Source organism: Phalangium opilio, unplaced genomic scaffold (genome assembly GCF_054372755.1).
Source record: "Phalangium opilio isolate 3A_F unplaced genomic scaffold, DU_Popi_V2 ptg000100l_1, whole genome shotgun sequence".
In the NCBI taxonomy this organism is placed as follows: Eukaryota; Metazoa; Arthropoda; class Arachnida; order Opiliones; family Phalangiidae; genus Phalangium; species Phalangium opilio.
Genome location: NW_028324203.1, coordinates 3,867,430 through 3,894,694, shown reverse-complemented (window position 1 = coordinate 3,894,694; position 27,265 = coordinate 3,867,430). Strand labels below are relative to the sequence as shown.

The 27,265-nt window shown below is 36.5% G+C and overlaps 1 long non-coding RNA gene across 1 annotated transcript; it reads left to right on the top strand.

Annotated features, from left to right (window-relative positions):
• Positions 1-24,100: 24,100 nt before the first annotated feature.
• Positions 24,101-25,234, top strand: LOC149632476 (uncharacterized). The gene is made up of 3 exons (XR_016373861.1): positions 24,101-24,794; positions 24,860-25,036; positions 25,102-25,234. It is a non-coding gene; the product is annotated as an uncharacterized LOC149632476 (long non-coding RNA).
• Positions 25,235-27,265: the final 2,031 nt, after the last annotated feature.

The following is a 27,265-nucleotide window of genomic DNA, read 5'->3' as shown; positions in this document are numbered from 1 at the left end:
GAACTAGACTACCACCTATAATTTTAATGGAATTTTTTCCAAAATATTATCATACTATTTTGAAACAACTAGCGGATGCTGAAAGGCCTATATATTCTTTGACGAAGCGAAATCAAATTCAATAAAAATTGCAAAACATAAGTCTTATAACTTTTAACGAATGCCATTTAAAAACTATACAGTTCATAGCATTTAATTTCGGTTCTCATTATTCCTTGTACGCCTATGTTGGTCCGTATTTTAAATCTGTAGTCTATTTAGCTACATATTGTAGATCTACGTTGTTAACTTTTTAAGTCTACTCTATGAGCATTTAAAGCAATTTGTGTATTGCAAAGTAAACTAAGAGTATAGCATTACACCAACCGATTTGATAGTAGGCCTATCGGAGCCGATTCAAATAAACTGTCGCTACCCGTTCATCTCTGAAATATATTAATAAAAATTGTCTTTGTGGACGAAGTCTAGAAAAAAATTGGAATGACAAATTGGAATGACTGAAGAACCAGATATTGAAAATTTTCAGGTTGAAGATCAGCTTTTTTGATGAAATTGTTTACCTTTGTTTTTTCACCAAATTTCCATTTGCCCAAAATGTCAACTGCAAATATTTTCATACCTATTTTTATGGAATATTGTGTAAAGTCGCGATAAGCATGTGGATCAATTTAGATTTTTGTGTAAATAATGAAGTGTCTTTTCTTATTTAATCTGTATTTTGGACAGGTTTACCTGAGTTTTTTCTGCTGCTTAGCTCTGTGGCAGTATTTTGCTGAAAAAGTAAACCCCTCCCCCTGACAAGCTCGCGGATTGGTCGGTCAGGAACGAACTTAAGGTTGTTGGTTGGATATCACGCTGATGACACCATTTTGACCAAAGAGTGGGCAGGGGCGGACTGGCAAGCTGCACAACCATCTGCCACCGTTTTAAAAAGGCCCCCCAAAGCCGATCCCTAAAATGAGAGGGGAGTATGTCGTTATAATGCACAGGGCCGTCGAGAGAGGGGGCAGTTCGGTCCTTTTTCCCGGGCCCGTACCTCTCGGGGGCCCGGCCGGGTCTCGACCTTGGTTAATTCTAGTGGATAATGGTTGTAAAAATATAAATATAAAACTTAAAAATTAATTTATCTTCAACTAGAGCTTAAACAGTAAAATTCAAAAAGTGATGAATAGTAGTAGTTTTAAAACTTAAGCCTTCTCTTAATGTGCTCTCAGTCCCTTGTTTTCCCCTTTTCACACTAAGCATGAAAGTAAAATATAAACGGAGGTTTAAGTTTTGTTTCTCTCGCGATAGGCCACGGAAAAGCTTCAACATCTTCTGGGCCGTCGAGAGAGGGGGGCAATTCGGTCCGTTTTCTCGGGGCCCGTACCTCTCGGGGGGGGGTGTAACTCGTATCAGCAATTCTTGGAAGAGCAGTTCTCGAAATAGCAACCGCGATTCCAAAAAACCGCGGCGTTAATCAAAACTGCTTATCAAGAAATAGCAGCTGCTGATTTAGAAATAGCTGCTGCTATTTTGGGAAATAGCAGTGTTAGTCTTGAGTTTTGAGCATTTCTTAAGAATACAGTTATGTTCGTTGGTTTTTTATGTTAGTTTATTCAGTGATAATTTAATCAGTAATGTGACATTGGAAAAGGAATATTATTATTTGGGAAATCAGTGAAGAAAAAATATTTTGGAAAAGGCGTAACATTGGTAGTGACCTAATTTTTTGCAAAAGGCATATTATTAATTGGAAAGTCAATGAAGATAAACAACAATATTTTGGAAAAGGCGTAACATTGTTACACTATTTCCAAAATATAACTAACCTAACTCAAACCAATCGAAAAAACAACCCCTTAAAATCCCAACCCAACCCAACTTGACCTGACCTAATACTATTGAGTTCAAATAATCAACTTTAACCAAACCCAATTTTCCGTATCTGAACTAGTTCTATTTGAGTTCATATAACCCAGCCTACACCATAATAAATAACTATAGTTTTTCGCATCCCCGTTTTTCGGCTCTTTTGAGAACTGTTGTAACGGTACCCCGCGTTTACGAGAACAACTGTATCGGTAACTGCTGTAACGGGTAAACTGTCATTTCGGGAAAACTGCTATTAAGGGAACCGCTGTTATGAGGACCGCTATTTAGGGAACCGCTAGTTTGGAATCCGCTCATACGGGAACCGCTCATGTGAGGGCTTCATCCTCTCGAGGGCCCGGCCGGGCCTCGACCTTGGTTTATTCTAGTGGGTAATGGTTGAGAAAATATGAATATAAATATAAAACTTAAAAATATATTTATCTTCAACTAGAGCTTAAACAGTAAAAATAAAAAGTGATGAAGAGTAGTAGTTTTATAATTTGAGCCTTCTCTTAATGTGCTCTTAGTCCCTTATTTTCCCCTTTTCTCACTAAGCATGGAAGTAAAATATAAACCGATTTTAAGTTTTGTTTCTCGCGGGATAGGCCAAGGTAGAGTCGAAAACAATAAGACTACAAAATTATACGACTACAAAACTATTTCTTTCCGCTTTATAAATTATTAAATGAACATTATCTTATGAGATGCCAATTACCAATGTCCGATTTATGGATACGTATCTATTTTGAGTTAGTGAAGGACCAATTTTGAAATATGTTAACCCCGAAAAGGAGGGCCCCCATTGACTGGCCAGTCCGCCCCTGAGAGTGGGGATTGGTTGTCCATATGGGCAGGACCTGAACATTGTGGTTTCATTTCGAACGTTTTTACGGCACGTGGGACGTGCAGCTGAACTGCCAAAAATAAGGTAATAATGATGCTTGTGCGATTATATTTAAAATGTGACTTTTTATTTTTAACAAACATTCATTTTAGTCGTTTTTCTCCCTTGTCATGTTTGTAATTTGTCAAATACAAAAATAAATGAAACTGTTAATTTATCAAGGTTGAGACATTTTACTCCATCTTACGCGATGGCAGTTACATGTTCATACATTCTAGTTTTGCTAATATTCGTTTCTAATTAGTAAGCCATATAGCTTATGAAATGGCAACAAAACTGAGGAAGGGTCCATATTCCGATGACAAGATGGAATGTCTTGTCTCCCAACTTGAGGCAGTGCCCTCGTTACTGAATAATCAGTACAGGAAATCCCAAAAGGAGAGGCGCAAAATGTGGCAAACGATTGCAGATCGTGTGAACCACATCAGTGGGCAACAGCGCACTGGCGAAAAAATAATACAAAAAAGTGGGCTGCTTTAAAGAGTTATTTAAAAATTAAAGTGGCTTCAATAGCCTCTGAAACGAAAACGACTGGGGGAGGAATCAATCGTGCCAGCGAGCTCACACCCATTGAGTCTCGTTTGGCTGCATTGATTCCTAGGGCCTCCATTTTTGGATAGCCGGAGGCTACGAAATTTCGGATTTACCCTCTCTTCCAGGACCTTCGTCAGCGCCACAATTTAAGGAAACGTAAGCAATATAATGTAATCCAATGATATATGGTAAGAATAGTAAACACATTATGCCGGTAAGTCCATATTTGGTACAAGTGTACATTAAGGTACTCCTTCAACTTGATAAGGTTGAAAGATCGTGAGTTAAAATGGTTTCACTAACCCATAAATGAGAGGATTGACATTTCGAACTACCTCTTTCAGAATTGTCTGCATCCTATTGTTATTGTTTGTTAGAGATGGGCCGATACCGATCCCATATTGGAATCGGTACCGATATTTGGCCTTAACCGATATATCGGTATCGGTTAAAAATGAACCGATATTTCTACCCGATATTTTTTGAAGAAAATAAATACTTATGTTGAGAGTAGATGACGCCATAAGACCTAAACTCTGAGACAGCAGTTTTTCATCTATTTTTGGATAACGTAACTAGTGTCTAAAATGGGTTTTTCGTATGATAAGCCAGTTTTATAGTTTCAAGTACCGAAATTGGATCGAGAATCATCAATAGAGATGGGCCGATACCGATACCATATCGGTATCGGTTTTATATCGGTTTAATCGAAGGATCGGGTAAAATATCGGTATCGGTACGTATCGGTTTCCCAAGTATCGGATCATATCGGTATCGGTTTAAACTGGTATCGGCCCATCTCTATTGTTTGTACCAACAGTCCCATCTAATGACAGGTGTCACCTAACGTATTATGTACGTATTTTCATAATTGTTTAAGAAACTATTCCAATTCATTTCCCTATTCCAAAAGCATCAGAAGGGAACCTGTTTGAAGTGGTCTTTTCCGCGGTTATTCGTACAATTTTGTTCCCTATTAGAGATTGTTGTTTATGGTACCTATTGCGTAATTTTATCTATTTGTAAATCAAGGCCCTAAAATGTAATATTTCTAACATAGGTATTTCAAGCCCTTTATCCCGTTGCATTTTACCTAAATGATTAGAGCATAAACTTCAAGAATTGCTCTCTCCATAAACATTGTCTTCTTAAGAAAAGAGTTCCTGATTTGCTAATGTTCGATGACTGACACCATATTTGTGTACTCCTTCTAGACAGTAATAGCTATTGCATCTTTAAAGTTAGTGTCAGCTTTAAACGGTGGATTTACATCAAAAGTGGCCTTGAAATCTAATAATTTGTTTTACCTGTTTACTACGTGGCCAACCGGCTCTCAGATGTAAACGCAAGCACCTTGAGGAATTGTGTAATGTTGTTTGTGACCTAACCCTTCTTCAGAGGGTTCCTGGATAATTGTAGAATGTCTCTTGTTAGTCTAGTAACTATTAACAGAGTTACTGTTACATTTACAGCGAGACTTGCAGATCTTCCTCAGAACCTGTACCTTGCGAAGTCGTGTAAGTAACCAACACGTACTGTAGCAAATGGCCTAGTTGTGAAATACTTGTCACCTTACCAACGTTCACCGATACCCTAGTAGCACTGCCGACAAAGGGCCTACATGGTCGGCTTTGTCTGTTACCGAAGAGTTGGTAAAAAGTCACTAATAAGTCGGGAGAGTAATGGTTTGAAAGTCGAAATGTCCGCCCGGCAGGACGACGGCCCGCCGGTTTTCCGACTGTTATGAGGCGACTATATAACGACTGTTGGCCGACTATATGTCGGCGTCATTATGCCTACCTAAAGCCGCGCCCAATCCGACGATTTCGCGGCTTTTTAGTATAGGAACGGTAAATCGTCGGTAAAGGGCTGGTAGAGTAAGGGTTTGAGAGTCAAAATGTCCGCCCGGCGGGACGATGGCCCGCCGGTTTTCCGACTGTTATGAGGCGACTATATAACGACTGTTGGCCGACTATTTGTCGGCGTCATTATGTCTACCAAAAGCCGCGCTCAATCCGACGATTTCGCGGCTTTTTAGTATAGGAACGGTAAATCGTCGGTAAAGGGCAGGTAGAGTAAGGGTTTGAGAATCGAAATGTCCGCCCGGTGGGACGACGGCCCACTGGTGTACACAACACGAATGAAATATGACTCTCATCCAACACGTTTGAGAGTCGACTTAACCGCCTGTCAGCAAGAGGTCCGACGCTTTTGCGATGATCAAACCTTAACTCGAGGCCCAACGGTTTTGCGACGATCAAGCCTTAACTCGAGGCTTCATTTGCTTATAGTAAAGGATACTGATACCTAGTATTGAAATTTCTTTATTACATTTTCAATGAAAATCACTTTAGAATTTGTACTTTGAATATTTCAAGTAATATACAGGTTGAGCATTAATTATAACAATTTCAAATATTAAACAATGTATTCGATATGACACGTCTAGTCGAATGGAAATATTAGCTGCCTAGCTAATTGGTTTTAACAAAAAGTAAAATTTTTCAGGGCGAGTATAATATTTATATCAATTAAAGCATTTATTATTATTCATTGTTAATATCTTCGATGTGGCCAGTTGCTATCTATTAAATTACAAAAATCTTAATGAAAAATATACACTTACACATTTTTTTAAGAAAAAAGAAAACATGCAATTCTAAAGGGTATTATTTCACACATTTTTCTCTTAAAATGTTTGAAACCGAATAAAAATTCTGTAACTAAAACATGTTGAGATCTATTTTGGAATTCAGTATAATTTTCACAACCAAAAATCTTTAAAATACTTAATATATAAGGTTTTTGAACTCCAAGCGCCCCAAAACACTTGCTTCTTTTATATTAAAACAAAGAAACTGAAGGTATACGAAAACGTTTAAGTTTTGGTTTCACTTTCTATGGGTATGGTTCCCAGCAGATGAGAAGCTAGGTAAAAAGCAAAGGCTTATGCATAAAACTGAATCTAAGAGGTAGATAAATTGATAATTCAATAACAAAATTCAAACCTTACGTGACAAACGAAGACGTTTCTTGTTTATATAGTGTGACAAAGAACCTTAGCAATGAAATTAAAAGTTAGCAACCACAATAATCTCGCTTAAACATTCTAACGACCCAGCCGCGTCAGAGATACTGGAAAGGCTGACTTGCTTTCGCACTAGAAGCGCCCTCTTCGATGATGACGTGCATGGCGTTACCTTAGTTACGCCAATAGAACAGAGGCGTGTCACCTGACCCGAGAAATTACAGGAGGAAAAATTCAAACTAGAAAATCAGATGTGTTTTCTTGCTTTGCAGTTTTTTGTAACGTTATGTTTCTAGTGTTGCGAAAAATATAGTATTATCAACTTCTGCTTGTGGGTCGAAATATAGTATAAGTTAAATATATAACAAAAACATTTTCGAGGCATATGCGGAATAGTTAAAGTCAAAAACCGTCCCACGGAAAAAGAAGGCCCACCAATAATCAATTGGCAAAAAATGTGTTGGAAATTTCTAGACGGTAGGCAAGCCTACTTTAAACCATCTCAGTTCCAACTGTCGGAAAAATGTCGGTTACTAAACGGAATAAGAATAACTTTGCTTTTAAATTTACTCTTCTTAAACGTCACAATACCGACTAGCGCGAGAAAGTTGGTAATCAATTGGCAAAAAATAAGTTGGAATTTTCTAGACGGTAGGCAAGCCTACTTTAAACCATCTCAATTCCAACTGTCAGATAGATGTCGGCATTGCCAACTAAAAGAAGTAGTCGGCTTCATGAGTCGGAAAAGTGTCGGAATAAGCATGGTACAGCCGACTGGACCGTAAACCGACTATTCGACCTTTAACCGACTGTTATGCGGAAGGCTTGTGCTACTGGGGTAGTTTCATAAACAATCCTAAAAATGCCAATTTGTTTGACTCCGTCTCACATTGTAATATACTTAAGATTTTCTTGTCGTATAAATATAATAATCGTACGCTTTCAAAGAATTTTTCGGTAGAAATGCAAGTGTACAGACTGTTAAAAAGTCTTTGCGCGTTGCGTTTTTCGCACATATTTTACTCTATTTCAAAAACTATTCAAGCTAGCGCTCTGGAATAAATTGCGTTATAAACTTTTTGCATTCCTCTTTCATATTTTAGCCGTTCCGCAGTTGTCCTTTGCAAACTTATACCGGAAACCGGACATGCCAAAATTATCACCTTTGAAAATATTGGATTCTTGAGGATATAAATGCGATTTTCGGATTCCTTGTGGTCGATTCATATTTGAAAAGTTTTCACCTAATTCAATTCGGATGAATAGATAACGAGTAATCAGCCTTTATTCAAAATATGGCAAACTTGGTGGCGATAATTCATAATCGAGTATCGAATCTTTGTCGTAATAATGCTTGTTAGATGTTATGGCACTTTATGCGTATATATATGATTGGTCTTGTGGCGCAATACTTTGAAACTAATCACAATTCCATTGAAGGGATGGAGAAGTGGAAAATAAAGTTGTTTTCTTACCTCTCCGTGTGACGTAGTCCAGGAGAGGTTCTGTAACGGCCGTGTCTGTCTGTGTGTCTTTCTGTCTGTCTGTCCGTTTTTACACCCACGTGACCGCTTTCGCAGTTTGCGTATTGGAGCAAACGTGTTCGCTATTCCGAACTGCTTTCACAGTCACGGAAATGGCTCCTCAACTTGAGTTCTCACACCACCATCTTCTGGTCTTTGTCCATCCCACACGGACTGCAGTCTGTTCTTACTGGCTTCTAATCACCACCACCTTCTGGTCTTCGTCCATTCGATTTGGACACCAGTCTGTACATACTGGCTTCCAATCACCACCACCTTCTGTTCTTTGTCAATCCCACATTGACACCAGTCTGCACTTACACTGGCTTCTAACACCACCATCCACTGGTCTTCCGTCTACTCCACATAGACACCAATCTGTATCATTGGCCTCTAACACCAACATCCACTGGTCTGCCGTCTATTCCACATAGACACCAATTTGTATCATTGGCTTCTACTCCATTATCATCGTTTGGTTTTAGGATATACGCGGCGATCAGCTAGGGTTACGAGAAACGTCTAGCCTCCCTAAGGTGGGATCGCCACCAAAGGTTTTCGCAATTGCGCTTTTTCCTTACTATTATAATGGAAACGAATCGTATATATACCCCAAATTTTGAAGAAAGCGGGCAAGAGGGGTACCCTTCACTTTAAACGTCAATATTAGCAAAGTTTGAGAAGATAATAGGTATAACTTTATTTTAAACGATTTAACTATTATTAATGTTAATTATTGAAGATTAAAATAATTAAAAATAGATTAAAATAATTAAAAATAATTATATTTATTTAAATATTAAAGATAAACCTCTCGTGCAAAGAGAGAGATCATCATCGCCTTCTATGTCTACCAAGGCCCGTGCATGCGATATATTTCCTTCATTGCCTCCTATATCTATCAAGGCGCGTGCATTGTGATATACTTCAATAATTGCCTCCTATATCTATCAAGGCGCGTGCATTGTGATATATTTCATTCATTGCCTCCTATATCTATCAAGACCCACATATTGCGATATATTTTTCAAAACAACAACAAAAATGGGAAGCTCCTCTCAGAAACATAATCATTTCTTTTCTCTGTATATGAAATGAAAATATGGATAATATTGCGCTCCTTCTTTAATGGTATGAATCCTTGCCTGTCTATTAATATTTTACGTAGGAGTAATACGTTTTTAGCGAAGTCTAGATAGGATAAACAAAAACGAGATTGTTTCGGAAAAAAATACTGCTTCCACTAATGGGTTTATACTCCTTGTTACTGTTGTATAGAGTGATCATGATAAAAGCTTAAAAAATTACGAGGGGACAGACCTTTTTCATCCTCTTGTTTTATTCTTAATAAGAATATAAAACATTTATTTTGTATCAAAAAATGTTTTATTCTTAATATGAATATAAAACATTTATTTTGTATCAAAAAATATTTTTTGGTGCTAAGATTGCTTTAAAAAAATCCAAACGGTTAGGCATTGGTAAAAAAAACAAATGATATTTTTCAAATCTAATGAGATAACGCCCACCTAGTTGAAAATTGCCCTTTTTTATCCGCGGGAGCCATTCTTAATGAGAATTTCGATTCCATTAGGTTGTCAATTAAACTACCGGTATATTATTGTTGTTGGGAATTGGATATTAAGTCAAATTAAGTGGTTGTAAAGAGCCAGCAGGTTTTTGCGCTTCTTTTTGTGAGTATTTGATTTTTGTATGTAAAATGGAGGAAGATAATGTTGAGAGTAAGGATGAAATGCGGAAGCGCAAAGCGCGGGAAAGGATGAGGGCAAAAAGGTCGACGTGTTCATTGGATACTTAAGTTTATATAATCTTCTCGACACGGAGAGGTAATATTTTGGTTTTACCAACTTGTATTGATTCTTCTATAAGACCAATCTGCATAGTGAAACATCCAGGAAATAACACCGAACGGTTTTTAAACGACAATTAGTTTGAAATTTCATGGATAATTTTAAATAAGGATCTGCGACCAATCGCTAACGCCTAGCCTTTTTATCAACAATTTTCTCTTGGCACGCTCCGTGTTGAATCAATTTATCGCGAGACTAGAAAATTTTGTCGCCATGTGACAATTGTGGCGCGAGACATGGAGCGTGCCACCAGAATTTTGTTAACAGCAAGGCACGGCGTAACGTTAATTACGTCTAGGTCTTCAGCCCGACTTATTGCAGCCTAGTGAAAATCTCATTCATGATGGCATATGCGCTTCACGAGATCCCTTGAAATAGGCATATTCGACTATTCCATATAAGAAACAACTTCAGAGGAGATGGCTTCTATGCTAGGGATGTTCGAAAAGCGATTGAGCTTCGCTAAACGGAGCCTGGGGTTGCCTATAGCCTCCCTCGTTTAGCGCAAATGTCAGACCATTGAAAGATTTTTATTTTAGAAGCAGAATTAGGGAACAGAGTAATCTGGGCGCGCGTCAAAGTCCCGGACCCCCTTTCACGGGACGGAGGGGTATGAAAGAAGAGGCGGGTCATAGCGACAGAAGAAAAATGGTATTAGGTATTTTTCACCGTTACCGTCAGCAACGTCTACAAAACGTAGTTTAAGTGAGCCAATCTGAAATTTTTGACTTTTTATTACGTTTTGGAGGGAGGGTCTCTATACTGGGCTATGAGTCGGACTGAATTAAACGCTAACCGTTCTCTACTCCTACCTCTAAAATTAAATCTATCTCTGTTGAGGCTTAATAATAAAGCCGACCGCAACCAAAGCATGGGCAAAGGCGTATTTCACAACTGACGTTTAAAGCATCAGTAGCACGTCTTCAATATTCAAGTATGATGTATAGACAGTCTTCAACATCATAATTACCAATTTTCATAATTTTTGAACCATATACTGAATCTAAATGGCATTGATGGCGGCCATTTTCCAACATGGCGGCCAAACTATCTGACTAATGGCTTCAATATTTTACTATGAGATTGACACAGCTCTGATTATAATACCTATCAATTTTCATAATTTTCCAACAAAATGGTGAAACATACTATACCTAGCATTCACGGCGGCCATTTTCCAATATGGCGACCAAACTGTTACACAGAGCTGTAAAATTTTGACATGATATTCATGTGGTTCCAATCATAATGTGTACTAATTTTCATAATTTTTGAAGAAGAACGTGAAATACATTGTAGCTGTAATTTACGGCGGCCATTTTCCAAGATGGCGGAGAAAGCTCGCGCTCTACAGCAGGGGACTTTTAGTATATTTTTTGTTGGGTCAAAAACAACACATGTACCAATTTTCATCTTTATGTTCAAATGTTCTAGGTCAAGCCCTTTTTTGGCCTATCTGTCCTGGCCTATTTTGCGAGCATTAAAACCTCTTAACTTAGAAAAAAATTAGTTCAAATTAAAATTTTTTTAGCGTAATCATACCTAAGTTTCATCCAAAATTTCGTTCCGCCGACTTTAACTTTCGTAGCGGGGTGGCTCAAAATTATTTTTATAATTTCTCTGGTGGTTAGATGAGGTTAAGCTCATCTAACTGTTACCTTAGATGAAGGTTTACTTAGCTTGGGTAAGCTTTAGCTTAGCTCTGGTAAGGTAAGCTTAGCTAAGATAAAGGTTAGCTAATTAGCTAAATATGTTGCCTTAGCTTAGATGAAGGTTAGCTTTGCTTGGGTGAGGGTTACCTAGCCTCATGAAAGTTTAACTTAGCTTATGTGAAGGCTAGCCTCATGTAAGTTTAACTTGGCTTAGGTGAAGGCTAGCCTCGTATAGCGAAAGGTTAGGTAAATGTTAGCATAGTAGAAGGTAAGGTAATTGTAGCCTTGGCTAAACGTTACGCAAATGTTTCCTTAGCTAAAAGTTTGGTTTTTTAACGTAAAGGTTAGCTTAGAAATAATTCAAACTAATTAAATGATTTAATATTGCGCAATAAAATTATACTATGAGCTTAAGAACTTAAATCTTTAAATATTTGAAAAACATTTAGCAGATTGCTCAAAACATTAAACTTATTTTTCACTTAATATGAATGAAATGAAGTCAAATTAAATGCACATACCTTCGTGAATTCGAACTATACATTCTTCGTTTCAATGTCCAACGCCTTTTCTATTACACTTCTATATCACTGAAGTGATTTGGAGGAAATAGTATTTTCACTATTATGGGGAATAATTATTTGAGGATTTTGTCTGGAGACTGTGTGATCTTCTACTATTTCAATAATGACAGATTATCCCTGGGACTTTTTTCCTTGCGGGTATTTAGGTCGCTTGTGCATGTGAATCGATAAAACCAAAAACCTATTTTTAACTTCTGTATTGAAAAGGTTTTGAACACTCTACCCGGTTTTGAAACATCAATTAAGCCTCTAACATTTTTCAAGGGAGGCAGAATTTGAAGGGAGGTAGAATATTTTGATAATAATTCAAACACACATGATTTTAATGATAATACGTTCAATTTAATATATAAATATTTGATAAGTTATATAAGTTTTGCTTCCGTAGTAGGTAGACTTTGATGTAACGTTTTTAAGGTTCAAGACTCAGGTAAACCCTTATGAAGTAAGTTTAGTCTTGCTATCGTACATTCTCTTTATCTCTAGATTTCTGATGGTGTAAACGCTTCTGTATTTTTCATGAGTCACCTAACGTCTAATTTAATAAGATAAATCATACTTTCTCAGTAAACCCTTACCAGTTACTTATGTAAGAAAGGTTCATGATGGTCCTATAAGAAATTCATCTTTTCATCTAGAGCGTTTTAGTAAGATAAGCCTTGCTTTCGTACGCTTTGAGTATTTCGTTTTGTTTAACTTTGGTAAGTTTTCGAACGTTTTTGTTCTATATGTTAATCATTTATTTTGTACGTTCTTGAATGCCTGATGTTGTTGGCCATTCCAATATGAATTTTTACGTTGTATGTTAAATGTGATAAGTTATGGAAGTCATTCTCATTAAACATACTTATGAAATACTTATTGATATACAAATAAATTCTGAACATAGTTTTTGTTGATTTTACTTAATTGATTGTGTTAAAGATCTATATCCATTAATACAATTTCTTTAAATACTTCGTAGTGTTTGAAAGTTTCTAGAAAAAACCATTTGTAGTCAAATATTATTGGATCAGTTTTAAGCGGAGTTGTATCATGCACTCAGCGTCTATGTTTAAAAACACTTGTATGTGTGTACAGGTGTTTGATTCGATTTCGGAAATTGATTATCGTAAGTGCCTGTTGCACGAAGTTTTCTTCGTAAACATTTACTTCAATTATTTGGTTTAGAATAGTTTTAGTGACATTTCGGTATATCATTTCTTCTATATTGTTATTTTCGAAATTCAGAAAAGTCAATGATTATAAAGAAATAATTTATAAGTGTTTACTTCCAATAATTATGCCTAACCATTTTTAAATAAGTAGCATGTCTCTTCGTGAAAATACTTGAGGGTGTTTTACTCAAAGTTGTTTAACCAACTAAAGATATTTTACATATACAAAATAAATATAAGTTTATAATGCTTAAGGTCAGCTTAAGGTTTGGAAAAACTAAGTAAGATTATTTTATTATATCCGGTCGTTAATATTGCGTCTTAGAGTACCATTAACTCTAATTCTTGGGAAATAAGACCAACACACCATTCTTCTAATCGGTCTGGGAAATAGCACAATTCCTCTGCTCCAAAACCAGTTTATTCATTGCTTGGACTAGTTTTTAAATTTAGGAAATGGGGGTTACTGGTCCTCGCGACCAGTTTATTCATTGCCAATCTATAGGCGAACAATGGCAGGGACCAGTCCGGAGACTAGTTTATTATGTCGGACACTGGGGGGTCACTGGTCCCAAGGACTAGTTTAAAAAAATTTCCTATTTCCCAGGCTGCTTCTAATATTACTGCTTTGTGCACCCTTTTACCGTATCTAGTATAAATAACATAAACTATAAATGTCCCGCTGGAATAATGACCGCTCATGTCTAAGTTAATAACCCCCTCTGCAGGTCGTGCCAGGAGAAGGAAGAAACATCCGCTCACGTACTTTGCGAGTGCGACTTCTTCGCCTCGCTTAGACTAGAACATTTTGATTCACACACTGTGGAGCCCTCGCGGGTCTCCTCTTTTACGGTGGAGCGAATTCTTCGCTACGCTGCGGCTACGGGCCTATTCAAGGCCTGATTATGAGGTTGCACAATATGCCTTTGGCATCGGTGCTAGGGCGTGAGCCCCGCCTCATCAATAATAATAATAATAAGTTAATAAGAAGTATTATAACTTAATAAATTTTTAATTATCGAGATTTCTATATTTTATCATTTTTTGAAATCTTTATTATCTAATTAGAACTCTAGGGTAAATGTGAACGATTCTATATGTGAACACTTTTTATTTAAAATTTTGTAACAAATTTTTGGGCGGCTAGAATGCCTTTTATAAGGGCTAAATGTGTAAATTTAATATCGAGGATTACGATAAAAAGATCTTAAAATTGTAGGAACACGTCGATGAAAAATAAGGACCAATATACACACCAACTTGGACAAATCATCTTAAGTTTATGCCATTTTTTGGGGTTTCTTAAAACAATACCATCGGGGAATAAGGTTTAGCAAAAGCTACAATAATCCCACGATAAGAAACTTTTAACCATCAGATAGATCACGGTTTTAGCAATAAATTTGATATTAAAATGTCTGGTTTCGATTTATAAATGGAGTTGGAATAAACAAAGTAAAAATGGCAAATGTGAACACGACGTTTCAAGGTTAATTAGAATCCTTTTTAAGCCATTTAACAAAAAAAATAGAACGTAACTGTGGTGTAAACAACCTTCGTTCGGAAAATATTAACTTTAAAAGACATTATTAACTCAAAATAAGACTCAAATTTCGCGCCTTTAATAATGTTGTCAATTTAGTCGTTAGAGGGCCGTAGCTACCACTACGTTTTGGGCAGGAAAGTCGAAACTGAGTCAGCTGTTATGCTAGGGACTGAATAAATTGTGACTTCACAACAAATTATAGAGCATTTTGACTCAGGTGTTGTTTTTATGTCTCCGAGTGACGTATGTCACGGAGAGGTTCTGTAACGATCGTGTGTGTCTGTTGTTACACCCACGTGACCGCGTTCGCAGTTTCCAAATCGGAGCAAACGTGTTCGCCATTTCCGAACTGCTTTCACAGTCACGGAAATGGCTCCTCAACTTGAGTTCTCACACCACCATCTTCTGGTCTTTGTCCATCCCACACGGACACGAGTCTGTTCGTCCATCCCACACGGACACCAGTCTGTACATACTGGCTTCTTATCACCACCATCTTCTGGTCCTTGTCCATCCCACACGGACACCAGTCTGTACATACTGGCTTCTTAACACCACCATCTACTGGTCTTCCGTCTATTCCACATAGACACCAATCTGTCTCGTTGGCTTCTAACTCTATCGTCATCGTTTGGTTTAAGACATTCGCGGCGATCAGCTAGGGTTACGAGAAACGTCTAGCCTCCCTAGGGTGTGTTGTCCACCAAAGGTTTTCGCAATTGCGGTTGTTCTTGCTTTTAACTGTAGTTCGACACCCTTATATACTACCTGTTTGAGTAAGGCGAAGCAACCGGCGTATGCGTCATTTCAAACGCCAATATTAGTCAAGTCTCTCAAGAATGTTTAATTGCTCTTTATCAAAACGATGTATTGCTCAATAAGGCGAACAACTAACGAAGAAAATATTTAATATTAATTATATTTATTTTAATATTTAAGATAATCTTGTTTCTCAACTCAAAATTAATACGGAAAGAGTTAAAAAGCAGTCTATGTTATTGTCTTTGTGTGTCTGTCCATTGTTACACTAGTGCGTCGCGTTAGCAGTTAGACTTGTGTTGATGTGTTAAAAAATCATACAGAACCTTAATATTCCCTTTTTCCATAATATAAAGTGAATATGTGGAAGTATTTTTATTAATTACGATGCCTTTAGTAGTTTTGTAACTTGAAAGGTCTGTTTCATTTTGATATTCCAAGGACATTTTTTAATATTATAATTTGAAATGGCTGTTTATATATTACTTAAGCTATACTACATCTGTATATAGAATAATCCTTGCTTTAGTGACATCAAGAAGAACGCTAAGGCTTACACTCTGACGGTTAATCAATTATTATCCGTAATAGGCCTAGTGAACTAAAGAGTAAATAATTGAGGCCCAAGGTGTAGTAAACTATGGGTGTTGATTTTCGTGTCTGTATTGAAGAGACATTAACGGTTCAGAGTGAGCCGAAAGGTAAATACGGGTTTAAATAATCAGGTGTAGATATTATAATAGAAGAAAAGATCATGGTGGCAATTAGACCAGTGAAATGGCTAATGGTAAACGGGTATTAGCTACGGAGTTTTCATTCTTTTTATGGTGCGCAAGACTTTCAGTGCGTCTAGCCACAAATCAGCTATGGTGTTATTTAACCTTAACACGCATGTTGGCAAACTAAGAACATTGTTGAGGTGAGACAAGACGATAGTGTTTACGCTGCAAACCAGTTGTGAATGTAGCTATGAGTAATTGAGTATATTGGGTAAACAGCTGAAGCGTAGACAATTGGGCCTTTAAACACATAAAGGTTATATCTCTCCAAAATTTATACACTTCATTTCCTGTTCTTTTCCCCATTTTCTGATTTACATGTGTCCAAGATTTATCCTTATTTGATGTAAAATGTCGTCTGCCTTACTGTATATTCGCAATGCTTGGAATACTGCTTCAATAATTCGTAAATTTTTACTTCAAAAAAAGAGAAATAATTCCATAACTAGGTAAATAAGTTTGTAGTAGTAGACCTCTTGACTCGGAGAGATAATATTCTGGGTTTTACAACTTTTTAAACAGTATTATAATATTATCACTTATCAAATTGGCGTAAACTTTAATCTAGGTGCTTGAATCTAGGCCCTAATTATTGGTACCTATTTTCCAAGGGCCTATTTCATTCCTCCAATTTGATCAACATTTGTGTTCTTGTTTACTATTTAGGATCAGGGAGTTTACATTTACCAGCGATTGTTCACATTTGGGGTGCTCTTAGGGGTTTTTGAAAAAGGATATTGTGCAAAATTTAAAACTGTTAAAAGGCTGAAAAAATTGTGTCTAAAGAATCATATTCCATATCCTGAAAGTTGCAGGTGTCTAACGTTAGCGACACGAAAGTTATTCAAAGATTTGTAAAAAGTTTTCACAACTACCAGTACGAACCCAAGTTGTATTTTATTTAGATATAATTTAATTAGATAATTGTAAATAGAAATTGAAAACAGAATCTTAATCCTAATTTAATTGAGAATTATAATAAGAAATTATAAACAGAAATGATACGGAGAATGAAGAGCGTAACATATACATAATGCATCAAACTAGACTTTTTCAAGTCGAAAAATGAAAAATATAATGCTAAGAATTTTGCCTTATAAAAGATGGGTGGAATATATGTATGACATAAAAGATGGGTGGAATATATGTATTACGCGTATGTTAGCCTTAGTGAGTTCACGTTCAAACTGAAATTGATACTCTTTTTTCTACAAAAATATTCAATGGTTAGACAATTTTGGGTTTTAAATTTTATTCAAAGTAACACAAATTCAAACTCGTCCTCGCTATCTCTATCATTCACCAATTCAGCCGTTCCGATGAACAAATGATCAAAACACGGAGAACTGGGATCATTGTAATGCATTGCAACGGTTTAGGCCTACCGTGGCAGACGACAGTTAACGGAAGCTTCAAATTTCAAACCGCTGGTTTATGCTCAGTCCACTGCCGTCTTGTAACTACCTCGACCCCACATATCTCCGGTTGCAACCCTTCTCAATTTGCGGAAAAGAGTTAGCATCCCTCTGGGAAGATATAAAAGAGAAATTTTATGTTGTAACAGGAGCAGTCTCATTTACACCCGGGAAAAATGTAGTCGTTATTATTTGCTGAACCTCGTGGTTCAGACTCTCTTCAATTATGATTTTAACTTTTATTTTAGTTTACGTTAATAAAAGTCAAAGAGTGTTTGATTTATCAATATGTCTCCTAATAAAAGTTAAGGGTAAAGTTAGGCTCCAACCACGGATATCCGATAGCGGCACAACCAAGAAGAACCTGGGTAATATGATTTTAACACTTAGCATTGTGACGACGGTCCTCCTTTATAAGGATTGACTGAACGCCCTTGTCAACGGAACGGACATCTAATCCGTTACAGCATATACGTGTCATCAAGATTTAATCGCCTATTACAGAGCCAACAAAAAGCTGTGTTACACGTCCAACACACCATTTTGTTGCAGCCATCACTTCTCTGTATGAAAAAAATCAATTATTTTTGCTGGAAAAATAGCCTGACAATAATATAAGAAATTAACTTCAATAGTAGCACTACAAAGAGGACACGTTTTACAATTTGACTACACCCAATCATCCGACAAACACTCGTTAATCAGTTTCAATAACTCAATCCCATACTTTTTTCCATATTCCTTCTAACATTCTTTGACCCCTTTAAGTATTGACCTCTGATTTTTTTCTTTCCTCTGATATATGTTAAAAAGTAAATTATCTTCAATGTAGGGTTCAGCTGCATTTACCTTCTCTAAACCATGATATGTCACTTTGCGAAAGACACAAAAAGGGTATTCGCACGCTGTACAAACCGCAGCTTGGACGACAGGTTCAATAGCGACAAAACACTGGCATCTAGGACATCTAGTTAGATCTCTCCATTGCGAGAGGCTTAATTCCAACAATATTTCGTCATATGGATCATAAAATTCTTTTTCAACCAATTCCAAAACCTTAAATTTTAATAATAACGATAATTTTTACTGTCGTTATTGAGGAAATTGGAATTCAGATGTTTTACTTTCTTGTGGAAGAGCTGGCGTTGAACATTTGACTTCTGGACAAGTTAAGCGTTTAACATTTTCCTCTTTAATTTGAAGGGTGAAGTTCTCTTTTATACATTATTTACAATAAAGGTGATCGCACCCTTGAAATCTTTAAGACTGGTAGCCCCGTTTATCCACCAAACAAATTTTACTAGTGAACCATTCTTTCTGGAACTTTTCTTCCTTCCGTTTTTCGTTGTTCTCTTATAAAATTTAGATCCTTCAATTGACTTTTATTAATTAATTTCCGTTTCTATGATCACAAATAGAAAATGTTTCTAGCCAATTAGGATTGAAAGTAACTCGGAGCCATCCAACAACTGTACAAGACCCCTAGAGTCTCTATAGGAATCTTTAAGAACATTTATGATTGAAAGTCGATAGGTAATTTGTTTTTTTGGTTCGCAGATTTTATTATTCTTAGTAGTATGTCTTGTAGGGAACGATGTGTTGTAGAACCTGCTCGAGCTTTAAGAGGATCATAACGCTCATGCCTATATCCGTGAACATTTGCTCTTGGTGGTGAGGCTGTTATTAAAATTACCGACTAAACGTACGTGTAGCTACCTAATTTCTGCAGTGAACTGGTAAGTTTGTTTTAAATTGGCTACAAGTAGGCGTAAGTAGGAGATCATTGCTTAAATTTTCTACTATTTAAGCGATGATGGAATAAAAAATTTGGTAAATTATCGTAGTGGTCGTTCCCAGGTAGAATATTGTATTTTTTTTCTTTTATAACGAAAGTGAGCTAATCAGCCTCTTACTGACTTCGTAACAAAATTGATGTTAAATGTGACGTCACGCATCGAAGATCCCGTTGTCACGGTCAGTCACAAATTTAGAAACCCCTCCGCCATGAGTCTGACGTAGTTTATGGACAATCCTTTAGACTTATGAAGGCAACATTTATGTTGAAGCGTAATTTTCTACACCCTTTTTTCTGAATAAACAATAGGTTTTAATAATTTCCCTTCTCAAGGTTAGTGGTCCAGCGCAAGGGCCCAAATATTTTACATTAAGAGGCCCTAAATGGCGTTTATAGGCCCCCAAAGTGAAAAGAAAAGTAGGCTATATCCTTTGTCGCCTACCCCTGGCGCCACCTTTGTCCAAGATCCACAAACGTAGTTTTATAGTCTAGGTGTGGTGGACAGTAGCAACAGAAAATATGTACTGGTTTCGAGTTTTTTCATAAAGGGAAAACCAAAAAAAAAATTCAAGCGAAGAAGTTTCCGGTTGTTCATAAGAGATAGTCTCTCATATATTCTAAGGCGGTCTTTAAAATGAATGGCGATGCCACCACCACGTTTGCCCGATATATTTTTTCTAATCAATGTATAACCATTAATAGCAAAAAGTATGTCTGGCATAAGGGGATTCAGCCATATTTTTAAAATCGTTAATACATCAATGTCATTGCTAAATAGAATATTAGCAATGTCAGTAGTGTGGACGTTTAGGCTCCTTACGTTGACAAGCGTGATATATAAGCCTTTAATACGTCCATCAAGGTTGCTGTTACTATTTCAAGATATTTCAAAGGGGCTCAGTATCGAAGAATGTCGCAGTCAATTCTTTGCATTTGGTCTTTCCCTATATCGACGAACTCGTATAGGGTTTGGCCAGTTTTTTAGATCAAGTGTATTATCATGGAGACTTTCACTTTCAACGATAGAAATTTGAGTCCAGCTTGAATGCTTTGATGGAGGTGTTATAGTAAAAATGACCGTTATTCCAATATCACACAGATGTTCTTTAATATCTTCCACAGTGACTGTTTTATCACAGTTAGGTATAAAATATTTCATTTTTGATCGTTTGAAAGGACCAGTCCTCCTTCGTTTGTATTTATTTCTCAAATTTTGGGATTAGCCATTTTGCTACCTAGCTTGTCGCATGATACACCTTGGGGCCAGTTTTCTGGTTGAAGGACTTCGTCAGGAGTAGAAGATGTTCGGAAATGGAGGCTTTGATTAGTGGTAGAATCTAGCTTCTTTAGCAAGAAAATTGTAAAGGTTTTTTGCGCAGTTCCCTATAGAAAAGTCATTAGAGCTAGGATACGTCTTAATTTTGCAGTTGCTAAGTTTGTCTTCGGGCATTGTGCCCAGGCCTCTTTATCCCCTTTAATTTATAGGTTTTTTATGTACTGGCTATTATGGCGCTGTTTCCGTTTTATCTATTACAACGATATCGGCTATGTTTTCCAGATCTTGCGGGTGATGGTCTAATTTCTTTTCAAGAACTGTAAAGCTTTCTGAAGTAGCACATTGTTCAATCTCAAATTTCCTTTCAAATTTGCAAAGATGTTATGTTTCATTTTCTCTGGGTTTTCTTCTAAGAAAGATATTGTACATGGTAGTGTAACTGTCGCTCAGAGCAGATAGTTGGTTTGATACTTCTTTTGAAGTGGGGGCTAGTTTAAATTATTTTAGAATATTAGCAATGTCGTCCTTTGTTTCTTTGCGAAGAGTATGCAATTCCTCAGAAATGGAGGTCTTTAACTTTTTTACTAAGCATTTGATTTGTTCAGATTATCTCTTAAGGTTTCACGCAGAAAGAATCTCTCCACTTCTGAGGCCTTAATTTAAACACAAGAGTAGTGAAAATACTGTAAACAGTGATCGTAAATAGTGTCCGACTCTATTTTTCATCAGTAGTTAGGCAGAATTTTTGTCTCGTGCGTATGGATCCGGAACTAAGGGTACCGGATTATTGACGAGTGGCTAAAAAAGCGGCGCTTTTTAGGGTAGAAATGGCGTAAAAAAACAATATTGTGGAAAACGGTGACAATAAACAAGCTAATTAGCAATAATTTGAAAAACACCAATATTTTGAGGTAAAAACATTCAAAATTTAGTAACATTTTGGAAAAGGGGCAATTTATTCAGTTGACTAACCTTGATAATAACAAAAACAGGCGCACATTTAGCCGCTCATGATTATTGTCTGTTTAATAAACTGTAATCGTCAATATCGAAATGCACAGCTTTGTAGCCGTAAATTTAAGCATAAAATTCGTCAAATAAAATTTAAGATCAAATTAGATCTATCGTTAATTTTAAAGGTAAAATATAAATATAATAACGTCAACTAGGCCTAGGCTTAGGCCTTTGACATACGATCTGCTGCAGTAAAACTAGAGAACCGCGGGTTAAGGCTTAGTGGAGCAATAAAACAGAGCGACTTCACTCGATGAAGGCAATAGAAACTTTCGTATTGGTGAAAAATACTTAGAAATGTTTTCTAATAATTGATGTTATATGATCGTGTCTTCAGAAATGAAAGTTTGAATATCTGTACTTCAAGCAATTAATTTTCTACACTTATCATTTACTTTTTCCGTCTTTGACTACTAAGACAGTTTTTACCTCTCCGAGTGACGTATGTCACGGAGAGGTTCTGTAACGATCGTGTGTGTCCGTGTGTGTGTCTGGGTGCGTCTGCATACGATTGACAAGTGGGGATTCTGACAATCTTTTCACCCACATAGTGGGGACCCGACTTACATGTGGGGACATTTTAAAGTCCTCACATGTAAGTAATTAGATAAATGATATAATTAGACTAATTAGAGCCCATATTAATTGTTTTAAAAAAGTCCCCACTTGTAAGGTTCTTGGGTTTTTCACATTACAAGTGGGGACCCTGGAAATTAACACATATCCGAGAGATGTCGCCAGAGGTTTTCACACAACCGGGTCCCCAGTTGTACGAAATGAGGACCATATGGTCTCTTCGGCGTACATGTGGGGGCTCAAAAATGGGTTTTCATTACAATAAGCACAGATAGATGTCACTTCTTTAGAAATAAAAAATATATATTATTCAGCGATAACAATATTAAAATCTTGTATCTCACAGACCGAACGGTGAATTTATCAAAACTTAATTACACTTGACGTACGAAAACTACTTTTCCTAATTCTTTATGCGTCATTAAATTAACTGCATTTAAAACATTAATTAACTCGATTGAAGTAACTAAATGTCCCCAGATGTATATTAAAAAGATGGCCAAGTTCCCCACATATTAAAATGGGACTAACGTTACTTATAATGTAAATTTCATCATAATTATCAATATTTTAATTAAAAAAGTGAATTAAAATGAATTTTGAAAACATGTATTTTAACGACCCCACTTGTCCGTTAAAATGACAGCGAAGGTCCCCACTTGTAAAATTTTCAAGTTTTAAAAAATATCTTGAAATACTTGAAGGAACCATAAAGATTCTATTTAGTAAATTTCATCATAACAATCAATATTTTAATTACAAAAGAAAATTATGCATGTAATTAGAAAATGTGTGTATAAAAGACCCCCCTTGTCTGTTGAAATGACAGCGAAGGTCCCCACTTGTAAATTTTTCGAGTGTTAAAAAGTATTTTTATATAGTTGATGGAAACATAAAGCCTTTGACAATTATTCTAAATTTAATAATTTATACACAAATGTCCCTAGATATATGGTAGGAAGACGGTTTAGGTCCCCACTTGTAAACCTGAAATTAGCTCAAAACTTAAGTTTTGAGCTAGATATAGGTCCAATTACCTAAATTTCATTATAATAATCAAAATTTTAATTATAAAATTATAATATACATGAAATTAGAAAAAGTGTGTTTAATAGACCCCACTTGTCTGTTGAAATTACAGTTAAGGTCCCCACTTGTAAATTTTTCGAGTGTTACAAAAGATCTTGAAATACTTGATGGAACCTTATAGGCTTTGACACTAATTCAAAATCTAATAATTTATACACAAATGTCCCCAGATATAAGGTAGGAAGACGGTTTAGGTCCCCACTTGTAATCCTAAAATTGGCTCAAAACTTATGTGTTAAGCTAGAAATAAAAAAAGTTTGACATTGATCATGAGAGCTTTAGTTTATTTAACATTATACTTCAGTGGTGCGTCATTGGGAGCAACATATTTCTCCGCAATATCCAACACACTGTGAATGGCGAGTGTGAATCCCAAAATGGCTGTTTTTCTTGGACTTTCTAGAATTAAGTTGCCTTCTATATCTGTCAAATTTAACAACAGTTCCTTCATCTTTAATAGATCCCTTTTTGTAATATCTAGGTTGGAAGGTCGGATTGCTGCCTTTAGCCATTGGGTTTCTTGAATTTAAAACATCAAACAATCTATACAAGACAAAGTGAAGTTGCATCTCAAAGTTTACAAGACTGGACAATGAAGTGTAAGTAGTACCTATCAATGGATAATATAAATCTTGATGTTGGGGCACTGCCTTGGTATACTGGATCCCCTCCCTTCTCAGAAACTCAATTCCCTTTGCTAGGAGCTACTTCTGGTTTGCGCTGCTAAGTTCACTTTCATTTTTTGACTCTTGAAATTAATATGGAATTTGGAAAGCTTGTTTGCCAAGGTTAAACCCTAGTATGCTTGGTAGGCATGTAGGGTGGCTACGTACCCCCAGTCAATTAGCTAAGTAATTATGCAGATTATTAGCAAAAATGAAAAACCATTTAGAAAGTGTTAGTTTTGTGTACTTCGGCCATGCGTTGGTCAATTAAAACACCATAATGCTCCCATAAATTTCTCAACAGTTTACGCATGTGGCATGCATCGAGAAGAAAGTGTACTCTTTCACTGGGATCCACTGGAAGGGGACAAATAACATAGTTGGGAATAGTTTATGTCCGAAGCGAAAAGTATAGAATATAGGACCATATCAATTGTACCTGGGTTTGGGGAACTGCTCTGTAGGGCGTCTTTTGTGATGGTAACCCCAAGTAACTGAGCCATCGTGATATTGCTTTTTAGTCCATCACACACAAGAGCATTAAAATTTGGCACCAGTTTGTGTACATTGAAAAGACACTCAGTTACGAGAGTTTTTAGCATAGAGCTAGGGGTTCCGTGAACCGCAGGAAATCGCCGACTGGCACTTTCCAATGGCCAATTATTGATACAGCCATGAAAACTAAGGCCGATGTTGCAATCTCGTCAGAATCTTGGGCATTGTGGCCTAACCCCAAGTTCACGTAACCGGAGAACTCTTTCCCTGTCCATTCTGTATGTTTTTTGATGGACATTTCATCCAAAGATAACGCTATTAATAGCGGGTGTTTTGATTTTAGCACCTCATTTTTGATGTATGCAAAGCTTTTAGCAGTGAAACCAGGTTGGCCATCAATTTTATTTACCCATTCACGTAAAGTGTTTGGGTGGGGCAAACAAAGCGTTTTCCTCAAATATTCATACGCTTTGGGCGAATGAAAGTGGACCGTCAAGGCAAAGCTTCGAATTAACTGAGGGTATTTTTGTTTTGTTGGATTTTTCACTCCTGAATGTCGTAAAAGTTTAAACATTTCTTTCGCAGTTGGTCCAAAGCGCTCTTGAATATCCATCGCATTTTCTTCTAAAAGAAGATTTTGCTTCCTCACTTCATTGAGGCAAGAAAGTTTTAAATTCTTTCGCCGTCGTGTTTGGTGAGCGACCTTGAGCTTTTATCGAAGAGTTTTTTTGTTTTTGTAGTGCATATTGAAGCGCCATCAAATGCATGGATGTTTGACTAAATTTCTGTTTAGTGGAAAGTAAATTTCACGGCGAAGAATTTAATATTGTTAGGTATGTTTTAGATAATTGATTTTTCAAACCTCACGTGTTTCTTTTTTTTATGAACTGATGGCGAATCACAGGTACTGTGCCTCCTGAAATATGTCTTAAAAACCGCGGAAAAAACCTACTGTATGCATTGAGATCGTAATTATTACTCGTAGCTCAGCCACCTACATGATTATATTTGTTTTATGTCTTGTTAATCATGAACCCCATCAGGTTCTTGTACATCCATGGTGTTTCCTAGGTCATCAATTGTAGGATTACCTCCCACATCATCGATCATTTCACTTGATTCAGCCTCAATTAATTAATTGTGGTCAAAAATCTCCGCAGACTTCCCATTGCAAATAATATATTATTAACCAAGCTGGGTCTTAATTATTATTATTTTAATTATATTATTACTTTTCAAGATATGTACTTCGACGTTGTGGACGGCTGATGTACAGACTTCTACTTCGTGGGTAAAGAACAGAAAATCTGCGATCGATGATGAAGACTCCGTTGCGCGATGTTGGGTGGGTATTGTACTAGGCAATGCACTGGCAATGTGTGGTTTCTGCGAATGTCTCGTGCCCGATTTGCCACAGGTGCGCTATTATGTTACATACTATGTACTGACATTCCGAACTTAATATGTTATTCAATTGTTATGTATACTTGTGAACCGGCTTCATTAAATATTAAATAAAACAAAGAAGGTTTTCTGTCTTTGCGTACACGAAAATCACTTTCCTGAAAGTGATTACCGCAAACAAAATGGTTTTTGCCCGGCACTAAGTCCAACCGTTTTTTTAGCCGCGAGCCATTTATGACATAACCGTTGGTTTAATTGTGGAAATCTTAATTACATGAAAGCAACGAGTATAAATTATTTCATATTTAGAAAAATAGCAACCAACATGCCTGTGAAATGATATTTTATTTGTTGTTGAAAGGCTTTTGCAGTCAGTAACGGCACAAACTTTAACCATTTCTAAGCCTACTCATTAAATGAGATATTTAATCAATTTCAGGTTTTTATTGCATTAAAAATGTTCAAAAAGACATTCTAAACAGTTTTACTGATTAGTACAATTCACTTTCCACTTACCGATTATCCTTTTTAACAACGCCAAAAGCTTTAAGTTTTAAAAATATGAAAGTTGCAACTTGAATTTCCCGCCTTTTTTCAATAATTTGTATACGAAAAAAATAAAAAACAAGAAAAAAAACAGAACATTTTTATTTTTAGCTTCCCCGTCCGCCGTTAGGTGGCTAGTGTCGCTTTATTCCCCACCCTACCAATCATACATGCCGAGGGGCAAAATTCGATTTTTGGCTTCATTGAGTCTCGAGCGTTGAATCAAAGGTAGTGTATCTAGGCTATAATAGTGTATTTCTATATCTATGTTTTTCTTGTACTTTTTCTCACTGTGGGTGGCAGGATTGTGTTTGATATACCGCTGACTAGATTGAGGGGCATGTTTTGAACAGTTTTATCACAGTTAGCATCTATTGATTCTTCCACGACAACCTTATTGGGCTTTCTTCTCTTAACAGTCTTGGTGAACTTTTGCTCATTAGAAGTATTACTTTTTTCAAAAATAGTTGAGAGGTTCTTTCTCTTCGGTCGGTTGGTCTGTTTTAGAGCTTGCCTTTTTTGGGAGTTGTATCAGTTGATCCATAGTTGATGATTTTATCTATAACCGGATCAGAGATTCGCTCACACGATGAAGACTTTGGGCTATCACAATTAACTTTGGTGACTTTATTTTCACATTTATTAGTAATTTTTTTAGTAGAAACTGCAGCATAGAGGCCATCTCTTAAAGTATGACCTCATTTGCCGATTTTCCGAGCTTCTTTAGAGTAGCGATCCATATGACAAGATACATATTCCTGAATCCTAGCGTTAACAATTTTTCTCACCCATAGTTTAA